The 15,942-nt window shown below is 38.8% G+C and overlaps 1 protein-coding gene across 1 annotated transcript in view; it reads right to left on the bottom strand.

Annotated features, from left to right (window-relative positions):
* LOC117140078 (Ig-like and fibronectin type-III domain-containing protein 2) overlaps window positions 1–15,942 on the bottom strand; it is a 69,161-nt gene that overhangs the window by 29,466 nt on the left and 23,753 nt on the right. Inside the window, exon 2 of the mRNA XM_033302830.1 lies at window positions 13,274–13,366. The gene's annotated coding sequence lies outside the window, so the exon portion shown is untranslated. The remainder of the gene's footprint in view (window positions 1–13,273; window positions 13,367–15,942) is intronic.

The raw sequence follows: 15,942 nt of genomic DNA, 5'->3' as shown, positions 1-15,942 counted from the left end.
GAACTGAACTGGAAACCCATTCCGCTACGGGCAATCTTCAGTCAGTTGTCAGCGTTGTCAGACTCGTTGGACGAGCAAAGCCAATAGCATTTGGTTTTAACACGTTTCACTGTTTCTGTTTGCCAAAACATTTCGTTGCTCGTCGATTTTTAATGAGAAAAGGGTTTTATTCCGTTTCACTTTTATACTTTTTTGCTGGTGGGTTTTAATCACGAAACCGGAGGGACGGGCCATCAGTCAAAGTGGCAAACTAATGGTTTATTTATACAGACAGGATTGAGGGATTAAATTAGATTTTAATTCGGAAAGAAAATGTTGCGAAATGCTGAATGCGGTCGGGCCATTCATTCATGGCGGCAAGGACATTTTAAGAGGATAAACCACTTTGGAGACTTCACTACATTAAGCAAAGATCATAATCGCCTTGAACAGCAACTTTTGTACAAAACTGAAAACAGAAAACTAAAAACGGAAAACAATGCAGCGGACTACACAAAACTGTTGCTTACACAGAGAGAGAGAGAGAGAGAGGGGAAAATGGTTAAAGGACGAAGGATGTTTCTGCTTAGTGCCAGCAAATGCGCGAAAATTTCCAAAACGAGTTCTCACCCACTTAGGTGCTGAGGTGCAATCTGTTTACTCAATAATTTGCACCAAAATGAATGTACATTTTGCATAGAAATTCCCCAAATGCCGGGCGCATTCTGCTGGACTCGCTGACGTTGCGCATACGCAGCGTTGTATGCAAACTATCCAACTGGGAGATGGATGGATGGAGGCAGGAATGGCTCCTAAGCGCCAAGGATCCAGGGTCAAAGAAAAGTTCCCTTAACAAAAAAGTTGATTTATAAACAAACTTTTGCGGCACAAAGTTGTGTTCGGACCGTCAACAAATGGAAAAGAAAAACATGCTCGCCAAATGGCCAAGGAAAGTTAAAAGTACGCCAAGCCAGTCGACCAGATGCCGTCTTTTGGCGCGTGCTACCCTCGATTTGGAGCTGTTCCTGTGTGTTTGCCCCCAAAAAATCTGCAAATGTGCAAATCCAAACACACAATAGATGGCCCCAAGAGCTGAGGCAAAATCAGCATAAAATACGCAGAGAAAAACACATCATTGAGGGCATTCACAAGTTAAATAATAACGCGACCAGATACAAAAGCACAAATAAAGTAGTTGAGTTGAGTGCCAAGCATTTTCTTCATCCATTCCCGCCGCCATCAACTTGGTGTCTGGATAGATGGCTCCAATATGCACAGAAAATGGAGTTAAAAGTTCACTGCAAAAAATCAGTTTTGTGTTTTTTGGAATAAAATATTAAAAATTTATAAGTTTGAACGCCATATTCTATATGGCATAGCTTTCCTTTCTGCTCTCAATATCAACTTGTTACACAATAAATTTCAATTCAATTTTAGATTGTTCTTAATATTTGTATTTGCATTGAAATACGATATTAAAAATAAATATTGCCTGAATTTATCTTTGCTACAAGTGCACAGCTGGCTTATGAGAATTGCAACTATAGCTAGATTAAATACCACACTGCCGAATTGACACTAATCCATCACTTAAGTTCCTACGCATTTGTTTTGCCCAGTGCCAAAGTAGCTGCAAAAAACTAAATAAGAACCTGCCTTATCCGCCTTCCAGTGGTGAACTCCCAACTTCTATTTCCCACTTCCAAATCGCCGCCCACAACACCCACCAAATCAGAGCAGACACCCACCCACTTCCCGATCCCCAATTTCCACTCACCGCCTCAGCGAGTGCGGCAAAGTCCTCAGTCAAATCAGTTGTTGGCACGATTTCTGCAAGCAAAAATAAATCGAAAAAGGCCCGAAGAAAAACTCTATAAAAAGGAAAAACAAAGTTTCAGCACTGCGACCGCCAAAAAAGGCGAGTAGGAGAAAAGCACACTGGAAAAATAATTAATTGGAATATTAAAATTATTATCATATTACTTTTTTGTTCAATAAAATCTATAACATTTTGTTACTTCTTTAAAATAGATTTTTTAGAATATTGTTTCTGTGCAAATTAAATCATTTTATATTTTAATTGAGTGATTTGATTACTAACAATAAGAATTTATAACCACACCTTACATTAGTTGTTCTTAAATAAATAAAGATAATACATTTTTTACAGTGCAGCAATACGGGGAGTAACCAACGCAACGCACAATCGACAAGTTGTGCGCGTTGCCTTAACTTCTGCCACAAAATTTTAGTTTCCGGCTTTTGATGGCTGAGCTGCATGCTTCTTTAGCCTTCTTCTGCAGCAAGTTTTATTCTTTCGGCGTCTGGATGCTGGTGAAAAGATGTTTTGGCTGTTGCTTATTTGATTTTCCCGCTGGCTTTTGTTGCATCAACAACCAGAGATCCAGAGACAAGAGCATGTGTACGACAGACACCGCCGAGTCAAGGCAACCACCAGAACAGCAACCGCCGAGGCAAATACGCAAAAATGTTTGTAATTTTCCAACTTATAAGCGAATATCTTCAAAACGGCCAGCCGAACCGACCGAAACCGAAGGCCAAAAGTGGGCGCTGTGAATGCCAACTTCCTCCCCAGAAAGCCACTTGAAAAGCAGCTTTAAGTCAACAAAACCAACAGACAGCGAACAACGAACAATTTGGCAAGAGATGAAGCCAGGGAAAAGTTCCGAAGGGACCAGCAGCTGATGTCTGGCATCTTGAAAATGAAAATGAATGGGAAACCTTTTTGGTCCCGCTTGATTGAAAGTGTTGAAATAGTCTTTCGGGTCAGCTGTCGGGGCATTAACATGGCCAAATTGTATCGGGTATTAGCGCTAAATGATATTGCAATATTGATAGTTTTCGACATGGCCCCAAAACTTATCCCTAGTACAAGTACTTATCGCAAATGAACGTTGACGAAATGGTTCTCGATTGTTTTGTGTGTCCTTGTTCATCTTCCCAATCTGTTGTTTTTGCGAAATATTTACAGATAAGCCATTCGGACATCTTGGGGCTTAGACATAATCGATGGGAAATCATTCTTGTACAGATAAACAGTATTTACTTGGGGCGCATTGAGCTTTTCGTTCAACGATTAATCGCTCGTCGAGGGAAAATAATAATTCACTGCGTTCGATCGAAGAGAATTTATGTGGGTAAGCATACTTTACGACTCCATTTAAACAAAACATATTTCAAATCAAAAATATGGCAAAGTCTTACAAAACTAACTGAAACGCAAGATAAGGATTCAGCAAAGTTAAGTAGGAATTTATACAAAATGCTTTAACTATAAAATACTAATTATTTCTTGGTAAAATAAGCTATGAGTTGCTCCCACAAATGGAATAAGAAACTTCCACTATATTCCGTAATTTCTCTATTTTTTTAATACCCACCTGCTTATAAGTAGGCCACCACAGACGCATTCTTGAGACGCGCTAAACTAACAGACAACTAAGCCAATTTCCTTCATCCCCATAAAGAAGGATATTTAGCAGGAGCACCTGCCACAATCAAGTAGCCACGCTTCCAATCTGGATCAACTCCCACTCGGCAACTCTCAAAGAGAATTCATAAATCCGAGGTCGGGGAGCAGGTTTATAATCATCATCAGGCCATAAAGTATTGTCTGCTCCAACAGGTAAATAAGAAAACTTTTGCCTCACTCAACCTGTGCCATAAACAACTTTCCTTGTCTTGGACCAGCAGCAAAGCCAAACCAAGCAGATGACGTTGGTCACTGGTCTGCAGTTAAAGTTGGTCCGCAAGTCCACAGTCCAGAGCATCCTGGTATTTTGCAATTAAACAAAAACCGAAGAGAAGCCAATAAAACTTTGACCACTTTAGTAGACCGGAGCAAAGGACGCAATCCAGACTGCCCACTACACACACACAACCAACCACACACACAGACATAAAAGTGCGAATAATAATTAATAGAAAATTAAATTTTCCACTCTGTGGGGGAAAATATGCAGAATCGGCACGGAACGCAGCAAAGCAAATAATATTTCAGACCATAGACGTGAGCAAAGGCTTTTGTTTGCAAATGGAAATCGGTTTAGCAAAAACTTTTAACATTATGTCGGGCTTTTTTTTATATACATTCCTCAATTTGTGTGCGGTACATGTGGACATATGATAAAAAATTAGCAAAACGCTATGATAGTCCAAATATACAAAGCAAATATGTCACAAAATCATGGTAATTTTTTTAGTTGTGTGAACAGTTTACTTAGTTTCAAAAGTTTTTTATTTAATATTCATTTTTGGGTTGATATTTTGACGATTGTAAATAGTTAGATAGGCGACATAGATATTTAATATTATAAAAAGCGGTTTTAAAAGAATCCGTTGATCTATTATATAATTTTTACTTATTCTGTTCTTTTTTTCATTTTTTACCGTTTAAACTTAATTCCACTTAAACTTTATGACCCTCAATGTTAAAACCACAATAAAACGTAATGGTGTTCCAGCACATCAACATCGTTAATATGCCATATGAACTAACTACATATGTATGTATGTATGTATGTATGTATGTATATGTAACACGAATCATTCCAATCCCAGCACGAAAAACGCTTTAGAACACAAAGCCAGAAAAAGACCACGAAAATAAAGAAACTCCCCATTTACTCCTGATTATAATTGAAAATTTAATTATTTTCAATGGAAAGGAAAGCCCAGCAGGGCTTATTTGTTCACTGTATTTGTGGGTGTGTGCGAAAACACACATGTAATATATATATATTCATACATATACATATATGTATGTCTTTCTGCACGGTTGTGTGTTTGTGTTGCTGTTTGCTGCCTATTAATGTCAAGTTGCCGTAATGAGCACACAAAAAGCAGCTGATGATGCTTGGAAAAGTTACGCTGAGAAAAATTATACCTATATTAGTGTTGTTATACTATTGACTAAGGTAAAAGGAATTTTACAATGAGGCATGCACTAGTTATGGAAAATATAAATTTATATATAAATTAGGGAAATTTTCCATTTCATTATTTGTTTGTTTTGCCATAAAACGACAAGTGTAAAAAAATTGACATAAAGAAATCATATGTTCAAACCCAAACAACTATCTTTAAATAATCCACAACTTTTAAATAAGCCGATTTTTAAGTATTTATTGTTTATTATAATTTCAAGGATTTTTTTGCAGTGTAGAACCGAAGGACAATTGGGTAGGGATTGCGAGGGCGGGGAGATATCGGGGATTTTCCTGTGTCAAGGCGTAAGGGCGTGCAAAAGCATTAAGGTTAGCTGGAATGGGTCCTGTTCGAAGGATATATCCGTGTGGATGGGACAGGGATTGGGTCTCCTCCAGCTCCGTCTGCTGCTGTTGCCGCTTTTTCACTTATTTATGAAAATGAACCAAAAATCAAGAAGTTAAATTGGTTTTGTGTTTTGTTAACTTTTGTCTGCCAGGCAGCCGTTCTCCTTCCGATTTGGCTTTTTGCGCTCTGTTTCAACCTGTCGACTTTGTTGTTACTTTGTTTATGCATGCGTGGTTATGTGTACAAATGTGTGTATATAATTGAAAATACTCGCACACAAATCCGTACAATCCGCAGGGGGGGGCTGTTCACGGGGATGGGGCGAAATAAATATGGGCCCAGTGAAATACAAAGTGAAATTTATACCCGTCCGCCTGAAACCTAAATACGTATTATGCAGACGCCACACTTCACTAACCCGACGGAAAACCCCGAGAAAATCGCCAAGCCACCCCGACATGTAAGGAAAACTTTGCCGTTGACAAGGCAACTTGACATCGAACCGTCGACGGGGGGGGCGGGAAAAGCCAAGATACTGACTGACATAGTTTTGTGGGCGTCTTTTGTATTCTCATCTAGTGGAATTTTCTTCTTTTTTTGTGCCCTGTGTTGTGGGCCGGGCTAAAAGTTATGGCAGAAAGTATGAGAATGGCTGTAAGTAGTTTTGGTAACTGTTTTTGATAATCAAACGTAATTTATGTGTCTTGAACTTGCCCCTTTTGGAAGCAGCTATCTCATTCCGCCGGTTCAACGTACTCAATATTAGCAGCCATAAATGTTTATTACACACAGACATTTTGTTAACCCCTTTTTAGCCTAAGGCATGGTTACTGCAGATATCCTTAGGAATTTATGGTATTGCCTAAAGGGTTTGAAGAAGACGTTAGATTCAATAACATCAGAATGAATCGAGTTGACCATAGCACCCACAATTGATGACTAATAAAAATAAGCTTTAAGATGTGCCGCACAAATAATGCGATACTAATTTTGTTCACAATTAACAGACAAATATATAAGTACGTATATGTGTTTTCTGTCCAAATAGACAGCTTGATAAGTGTATATTGTGTATATTTTTTGGTCGAAAACGTATTTAAAACCGGTTTTGTTTATCTTTATAATCTCTATCGTATAGACGTCAATAGTCGTATGAATTCAAAGGTAAGAATTACAGATCTCAAGTAACGAAAATGCAATTAAATGTGTACGAATGCCTAACAAACGACTGTCGACAAAATTACAGCATACAAGCAAATTGTTTAGTAATTTTAGCACTAATTTGAGAAAGGTAATTTATAGGGAAACATAATATAGCAAATTATTAAATTATTTTGGCATCTTGGGGGAGACAATTTACAACGAAATACGACCTCTTAATGATTACAGCAATGCACTACAGAAAATGCAAATATCTATAAACTTGACTTGAAATTTAAATTCAACTGAAACGAATATTACTTTTAATATTTTTAGAGATATACTTTACCACTTTTCAATTGCTAAGCCAAAGTTCAAACCCAATTCACACAGCTGTCGTTGGCCCACAAATCCTGTCACTTATCGGCCATTCACCTGACCGCTTTCTCGTCTGCTAACTAAATTATGTGAAAGCCAAAAACAACACTGAATGCATTTGACAGCATTATAAATGCAGAATTATCAAGGTACACCAGGGACAGGACCGAGGAACATCAGTTCCCAGGACAACGAAGACGTTGCCAGGTTGCCGGGGAATCCTTAGCTTAGGGAAATGAAGCAACGCTTTTGTCAGTCCCCCCCCACCCCCTCATAAATTGCATTAATATGCAAGGGGAGTTTTGGGGCTAGGGTAAATTATGCCAGGACATCAGCAAGTAGAACAACAAATAACCGCCTGATTGCAGACTATTAACAGCATTAAAGATGAACCATTTAAATAATTCCCGCCTGAGTTCAAATGTTTCGGCAGACGAGCCTCTTGCAAAACCCAGATGTTCACTCAGTGCTCGATAATTCGGTGTATATATATGTATATATGTGAACAAGCCGAAACTTTCGGTGAAGCAAAGCATATAAATTACTAATACGCAGTGTTGTCTTTGCCTGCAATTGGACAGATACACATGTTGCTACTAGCATTTGTAATTCAAGTGTAAAATAACAACGTTTTCACCTTGCCCACAATGTTGCCAAATGTTTCACTTTGTCTGGGATACAAAGATTCAATTAGTTTGTCATTGAATACATTTTGATATGTCAGTCAGAGTTTGATTTAGCACAGATTGTAGACATTTCCTAATTGAATTATATTTATCGAGAATTCTATGATTTTGTTGAGGGATTTTGTAATTAGGTTTTCTACTGGAATGTGATGGAAAATTTCTTAGAACGTTAATTGCGATTTATTATTTAGGCACTTGCTTAATTTCTTATTTTGAAAATCGACGTTGCTTTGTAAAACCTAAGAACTTTGTACGCCTCACTTGAACAGTAGCTTAATTATTTCTCCCATAATCACAGAAATTTGCATTCAAATTATGGAAGTTTGTCTCAAACATAAATTCTTACTTAGTCAGCTGTTGCAGTTTGTCTTTTGTTCAAGTTTCTGCGATTCGCACAGTTTTTATTCACTTAATTTGCATATTTTGTGCGCAGGCGTAGCGCGACAAATGGATGAAACAGCTGTTTCAGCTTTCAGAATTCAAATTGTTGGATTGTTGAATGGTTGAATTGATGTTGAGTTCGCCGAGTGGATTGGTGGGTGACTGGCTTTGGGTCGCCTTGACCTTGTAACTGTTTTCAAAGTACTTTGTCTCGGTTAATTGTCTCGCGGTATTTACCAGCCATTTACTGTGAGCATTTTTAAGTATCTCCATTACCTATGGTTTCGTTCTCCACTAAAGGTGTGAATGAAGAAGTCCAACAAATAGCGTTTAAAAACCAATAAATATGTTCACGACATACAACTGTCGATATTGATTTAGCCTGACTTGAGCAAGGCGGTTTTAGACACACTTGCAGTGGGTAGTCTAATTATTCCATGAACCCATAAAGTTAATATATTTATTACAAAGCATACGTAATATATTCGTATATTTTGTTTCTGCTGGTAGTTTAATACGGCTGATGCTCGGCTACACTTTGTTTTACCTTTTCCAATAATTAGAAAAATTAATTTATTTTATTTAGTAAGTATTGTTTAGTAAAATTGCATTCATCTTTACATTAGACTAATGTGTATATGTGTACGCTATTAAAGGTTTACAATAGTTACATTTGTAGTAAGCCTAATCCCTAGGGTATTAATATATTCGCTACGCTAAGATTCATATATTATTTTTTACTTTTTTTTTACAACTTTTGCACTAGAATTCATAAATATTCAAATGGCCGGCCGAGCCAGTTTGTTTGAAAACTTGTTTCGCACAAGTGTGTGGATTTGGATTTGGTTTGGTTTCGCGCAGTAAAGGGTGAGTGAGAACCTACAGTATGTGCACTTGAAAGAAATGCCTTACGGGAAAGAACCGGTTTGCCTGCCTGCCTCAACCACAAATCTATATATTAGCCAAGTTGGCTATGAAAAATGGACAAACGACTGACTGACTGGCTGAGGCAGCTTGTTGGCGTTACAAGTGGATGGATTTGGATTCAATTCAACCGGAGACGAATAAACCAAGTGTTTTCTGTCAATTATAAATCATTAAGCTCGCCTAGTTATACAGCAGATCATCGCTGATTGTATGCAGCCATGAATGATTCAAATCACGAAGGGAAATCGATGGAAACCGAGACCCGGTAGCCAGCATCATCTCCATAGAGCTTTTCGCTTCACAGGCAGATATCCATCATGAGAGACCCATAATTGCTGATTCGGACAGGTCCGATCTGACCCTACAAGGTCATCATTAGTCTTGTACTGAAGACAGACATTAAATGCCCATCGAAAATTGCCAGCTATTCTCTGTTAATCTCGTTCTATGGAATCAAAGTCGACAACTAATGACATCCAAAGAGGAAACAACAAGGTTGGCTTGTGGCTAGCTAATTTATTTAATTAACAAATGTTTCACTTTGTTCTTTCTTTTGGTTTAATTCGAGTTTCTGCGGTTAGATTTACATGGTAGTTTAGATATAACTTATATCACCAAAAATACTTAAATCTCAAAGAATTAATGTAAAAAATCGTTATTGAGTTATTTTATTGAGTACTGAGTTATTTTATTTTGCTTTAACTTATTGTTTTAGTACGCATAGAATATTGTTTGCATAATTATCGTCCAAAAAAACTATATGGATAATTACCATTTCAAAGCGATACCCAGCTTAAACGATAAAAAACTCAGTCAGAGATGGAAAACAAAACTCTGTCAAAATAAAAGTGGGATCATTCAAACAAAAGTTTACCATGGTTTGGTTAAAATCCCTAAATTGCATAAGGGGGATAGATTCCAATGCTACCCAATTCACAATCCTAAATCCCCTTTCCACAGCCGCAAGAAACTTTCAATTGCCAACTCTGGAAAAAGTTAAAAAGCGGCACGCGGAAATTTTCTATTTTCTTTTTGTTTTCAGTTTAGTATTTTTGTTTTCTTTTTTTTTTTTGCTATATAGCGCGCCATCAACAACAACTGACTGCTAAACTGCAAAGCAGCAACTGCCACCCTCTGACCTCGGAACCTCTCTCCATCGGACGCCTCCCAATGGCAGCCATTAAATGAAACTTAATTAGCCCTAAATAAGCAACAGAGCCAATGAGTAAAATGTGGCTGAAATGGGTTTGGGTTGGGTTTTTCGCTGGGTGGCTCTGGTGTTTTCAGAGCTTTGCATTTTAATGCACAAACTGAAAAATCATTGATTACTTTGCTGGGCGTACTTTTTTTGGGTTGCAAGTTGAGCGCTGCACTTGGCGAACTGAAAGAAAAACGTTTTGTGCATTTTACGCGATAAGTTGATTAAATTGCATAAAAGTGGGCCGAACAAATCGAAGGCTGTGTGGCATATAAGGAGGCTGCACTGTGGAAAAATGTGATATCAAGCGGCTATAAATCTTGAATTCGAAGTTGAGGCAATGGTACGACTCTAGTTTTTATGATGGCTATTTACTGGCAGGGATACAAATTTATAAAATATTTGAAATATTCTTTTTATGTAGATTTCTATTCTATTCTACAATATGGTGCAATAGACACATGATTTTCCTTAGTGAAAGCATTCGGTCTTTAAAGTGGGGATCATAAAACGCATTTGCTGGCGGTTGAGTGGGTGGTCGGAACTCTGCCCCGATTGAGATTGAGTGCCGCTAATTTGAATCCGTAATTTCCTTGGGAGGCGTCATGCACCACGCCCCCTCAACCCTGCAGCCCCTTTCACAACATTTACCCAGTGGGTGGGACCGTTAACCGGCTTAGAACATGGAGCTGCTGCTGCAATTTTGTTGCAACTTGCAGCGGACGTAGCATTCCCAGTTTACGGCCGTATTATGTGCTCCTGGCAGCCCGGCCTCAGCCTTTTTGCATCTACTTGTAGTTCATCGAGTGTTTGGATGGGAATGAAAAAATAGATGGGGCCAAAGTCCAACCCTCCCGCTAAGGAAAAAGTTGCAACTTTTACGAGCCGTAACGGTCGAACGGGCAGGCAAGTACAGTTACACCCGGTGGAGCAACACACCCGACTGGTTAGCTGTTAACAAACTAGCTGGATAGATGGAAAGATAGTTTTATTCAGCACCCGTTCTAGATGAACCCCATACCACCGTACCCACCATTCTACCCCCAACAACAAACTTAGGCAGTCCGCGGGGATTTGGTGGCATTGCAGGCCAAACCCCCACAAATGTAGTTCAAAGTCGTGCAACATCGTAAATCCATCGTTGAACTATAAAAAACCGTCTTACTGCAATTTGTATCTCTTTTGCCGGTTGGTTGGGTGGCAAAAAGGTTTCGGATGGGGGGGTTTATAATACCCGATACTAGTAGATTACGCGGGTATACCGCGAATGTAAAAATTTATGTTAAAAGGATTAAATAGCGTTTTGCTTTGCATTCTGTGAATAATTAATCGAGTAAACCCAGAAGATCTTGAGATGTATTATAAGTAAGGTTGCCAATTTTGGTGTGCAGCCTCTTTAGACTCTAAAATACAATATTTCTTGACCACGCTTTAAAATAATCAACCATAATCAATACAATGAAAACCTACAATCAAAATGTTTTCTATTCAAATATTATATATTTATAGTAATGTTTGTGCCATTCCGCAAAGCACAACTGGATAGTAAGTATCTGATAGTTGAAACACTTGACTTTTCTGCACTTTCTTGTCACTTTTGTTGTTTTTACTACTGTGTCTGAGGTTCTGGCAGCCGGTTTTGGCTTTGGCTTTGGTCTTTTGCTCGGTTGCTCAAACCGTGAGCACTTTTTAATCCGATTTTGTTGCATTTTTTACCAAGCTGAGTATGTGTGTGTGTGAGTGTTGCTGGCGATTACGCTTGCCGCTTCTTCTTATTTTGTGCTACTGGTACCGCTCCTGCTGCTTCTTCTTCTGGCTTTTCCACCTACTTTTCCCAGTTTTTTTTTTTTTTGATTATTTCAGCTGCACACGTTTCGGCCGAGAGAGTCACCCTCATCACCCTTAGACGGCCCTAACGATTTTGCATTTTTTATTTAATATATGCGGTGTTGCCCTTTTACCCACCGCTCTCACCTCTCCGGCGTAGATGTTGCGGCCCCTGCTTAGCCTTGGTTGACTATTTAAAGCCGTAAAACCCTTAACCATGGCTTAGCTGCACGGGCCATAAGTTCAACCGGAATGAGAGTGCACAGCGAGAAACGGTTCATCGAACTTGAAATCGTTTTCGGTGGGGGGTGAATAGATTAATAGTAGGTAAGAGTACCAGTAGCTTTTGATAGCAAGGTGGCTTACTGCGCAGGAAAGATTAATAACATATTCATTTAATCTAGAAAACGTGTTCTTATAAAGCGGAAAAGTATCTTCTTTGGATAAATACGTTTATCGGACTATTTAAAGTTTATACATACTTTTAATTATACTTTTACTTTTTATACTTTTAATTTTTATACTTTTAATTTTTAACTTTCAACGCTAAATACCGCCTTAAACTTAAATCACAACAACTTGTGAGATTAAAAGCTACATAAAATTTATCGCAGTGCCTAGTAAAACCAACAATTGACATTTTTCTTTGCGATTGTTTTACTGTTTTGTGTGCCCGACAGGATCCCTCATTTGGGCAATGCCAACAATGGACGGAATACCTGATTCGTTTGATAATCCTTTCGGCCGAAAAGTGCTTATGTACACACAGGCCAGATTGCCGACGAATCGTCCAAGGATCGAGGACCATGATGGAGGAGTCCGAGGAGTCAGGATCGAGTCCTGGCCGGGTTGCAATTCCGCCGCCGGGCTCTTATTTTGCCGTTGCCTCGGCATTCCGGCTTGTCTCTGTGTGTTTTGGCCTATTTGCATTATGAATTATTTATTTTGTTTATTCCTTCTTTGCCACGAAAACACAGATACAGTGAGTTAAGGCAAAGGGGCGGCGAGGTGGTGGGGGGAAAAACCGAACCCGGAAAATGTTGCAAAAGTGGAATACTTGACGTCGTCTCAGTGATAAACGTGAGCGGCCAAATAAAAACAAAAACGGCTTCAGTATGAGAAAAACCAAAAATATAGCGCACAAAATACGCGAAAAGTGTTTGCTCGGATTAAATTTATGAATATTATATTCAAGCAAAAGTTCTGCCATCCAAAAGCACCCGAACCACTGCAATAGCACAAGTTTGTCTATAAATTTTTTGCGATTCCTCCCAGTCTGTCCAGAATTTACGGTCCCCGCCCAAAAAAAAAAAAAATGGGAGGTAAATTGCCAGCTATTGCAGCCCGCTTAAGGGTATAATTTTGGTCAAGTTGTTTATTTTGATGGCGGCCCCGTAAAATGATATATCGACTGTTCCATATCGCGATGGGGATTCGATGTTAATGAGTTTGCCGCACTTACTGGGCTCGTAAAGTATGCGACGACTGCTTAATCCTTTCAGCTCCAAGTTTGCCTTCAAATTCATACAAATCATTCGTTACAATCGTGGAAAGTCTGCAAATAAAGTGGATTTAAAGGGCTAATTAGCTTTTAATTAGGACAGATGACATTTATTAAAATATAAATTAAACGAGTGGTTATATTCTATCAAAAAGTGTGTTTGAAATGACTAAAAACTTTAAAACCTCTTAATTGAATAATATAATTTATTTAATTAAATTATAAGACTCGAATAGTTCTCATCGTTTTCTTACAGTAAACTTAGACTTCTAAGGTATTTATTCAATAAGCCACTTCCATTGCAGAAGCCTATTAAAATCACCTAAAACCAGCCAAGGATATTCTATTTCAGCTCGGCATAAAAACCAAGGACTCCTTGAGCTCAAAACTGTTGACTGCCTTTGTTCATAAAGGAAATTAACTCTTTTCATGTACCAATTTGCATTAAAAATGTTATAAATTCGCTGGTAAGCGTTGCAAAGGCAACTAAGCACATATAAATCTACCCCAGGACCTCATCGAAACGACTTCAACTCGTCCTGTTTCCTCGGGCCAAGTAAAGTAGTAAGTGATTGTAGCTCCTTCGCAGGCAAAATAAAGGTGGCGAAGCGAAAGGTGTGTCGGCCGGGCGGAAAAAAGGGGGGCGGGGAGTTGGACGGACGGGTATGAGAGCGATGAATTTGGAATGAATGCAATCTTGCTAAAATATGCAAGGAACGCTCACACACAGACACACCCACTTACACACACACACACACAAACTCAGACATTAAACATTGAAGCGACAAACGAAATGAAAAACGGCTGTGCAAATTAATTTTACGTTGTACGAACAACAACAACTATGGCAACAGTAACAGGGGCGACGAAAGTAACTGCGTTTGTGACAACACTGAGAGAAAAGTCAAAGAATACATATGCAGAAATACTAAAATATTAGTTCATAAATAAATTTGAAATATTTTTTAAATTCTTCCTAGAGCCAAAATCTATTATAATAAAACAATCCATAGTAATTAAATTATATTTTTTTATTTTAATAAATTATCTATTTTCCTCTGTAATGCATATCTAATCAATAAGATTGTTTTTTTGCTGTTGGCATGTTAACTTTTTAATTTGTTTTATTGAATCGAACAAATTTTTCTCAGTGCACAGTAGAACCTCCCAGCGAGCACGATGAATAGCAAACAACAACAAGAACTATGCTGGGCACGCCCATAACTCCAACATCTACATGAGAATGGGCCTCATCTAAAGGGGGCGGGGTTTTCGTGGGAGTTGGGCCAGAGCGGGATACCAAGGATAAGGATGACTTCCAAACAGCTAGACAAACATTTAAAGGATTTGCCAGCAGGATGCCGCCACCCATCCGCACTTTATTTCGCTTTAATTACCAAGCTCTCAGTCTGCTGCTGGTGGAGCGAAAAAATAACCACCATACATACATATATAGGGTGGCGGAAAAGTAGGCTGAGGATTCTACCTTGTGTGGTTCCCGGAAAAACACCCGGCAGGCACTTTAATAACAAAAGGTGTGATCATAATTAATATTATGGTCTAAAGCTGATGTGGTTTCATTTATTTACGTGTAGCATTATTATTAGTAAAAGGGGGTTACTTTATGTTTTATTTATAAATGATATTGTTTTAAGATTGTAAATGAATTCGCACATCAGCACTTGATCTTTGTTTAAACCAAACCTAAACGTTCATTTGTTTATACTTTATTTTAATTCAAGTTAAAGCCGTGAAAATAACACTTATCAAGTGGACGAAATGGGAAGATCCACAAATCTTAGGCCACCGTCACTGAAATCTAATTTATGTGAACAAAGAGACCGCCGAGAATCGAAGGGTGAATCGATAAAGGACAACATCTCCTGACTCAGCGCAAGTCCTTGCAAAGTCCACAAATAACATTAAAACCCTATTAGCTCGACCATAGAGAAGTGTCCTAGGAACCGGAATAAACAAGCGAGGTCTAGTGCAGCCCAGGACTCGCTTAGCGGCCAAACTATTTTACAATTAAGCATTTAAGGCCATGGTTAAAACATTGTATCGCCGAGTGTCTCGTGCCACCTGCACGGCAGCAGTTAGCCGGTAGCAGGTAGCAGTTAGCTTTTTATTTAACCCATTACTCTGGCTGCAGGTAAATAAAGCCAGCACTAAAATGTTGCCCAACGGCAGGCGGCAAAGCCACCCGAAGCTGCTGCCTGGCAGGAAGGTAAAAAGCGACGCCAGTCTGCGCCAATAAATAAATTCGCAACACCCCCCAAAAAACAAACAGTGCCAACTGGCGGGGAGCAACAGTGGAAGCGACTGTAAACTGGATACCAACTTTGACTTTAACCACACTGCACCAAGTTATCCCATCTATTTTTTCTGGCTCCTTTGGGTTGACATTATTTTTTTTTTATTTTTTTTGGCTCGCCCTTTTACGTGGCGTGTTAGCAATATGCATATGGTAAGTCCTTAAGACCAAGTTTTTCGGTCTCGAGCGCGGTGGAGGGTAAGCTTTTATTTGATTAAATGTTCTTTACCTTAAAAGAGGGCAATAATAGTTTCTCGACGGCTAACTTGGCTGTATACAAGGTTTCAATTACCAATGCAGGGTAATGGAATTGAGC

The sequence above is a fragment of the Drosophila mauritiana genome, chromosome 3L, assembly GCF_004382145.1.
Source record: "Drosophila mauritiana strain mau12 chromosome 3L, ASM438214v1, whole genome shotgun sequence".
Lineage (NCBI taxonomy): Eukaryota > Metazoa > Arthropoda > Insecta > Diptera > Drosophilidae > Drosophila > Drosophila mauritiana.
This window is presented reverse-complemented; position numbering and strand designations above follow the sequence as displayed.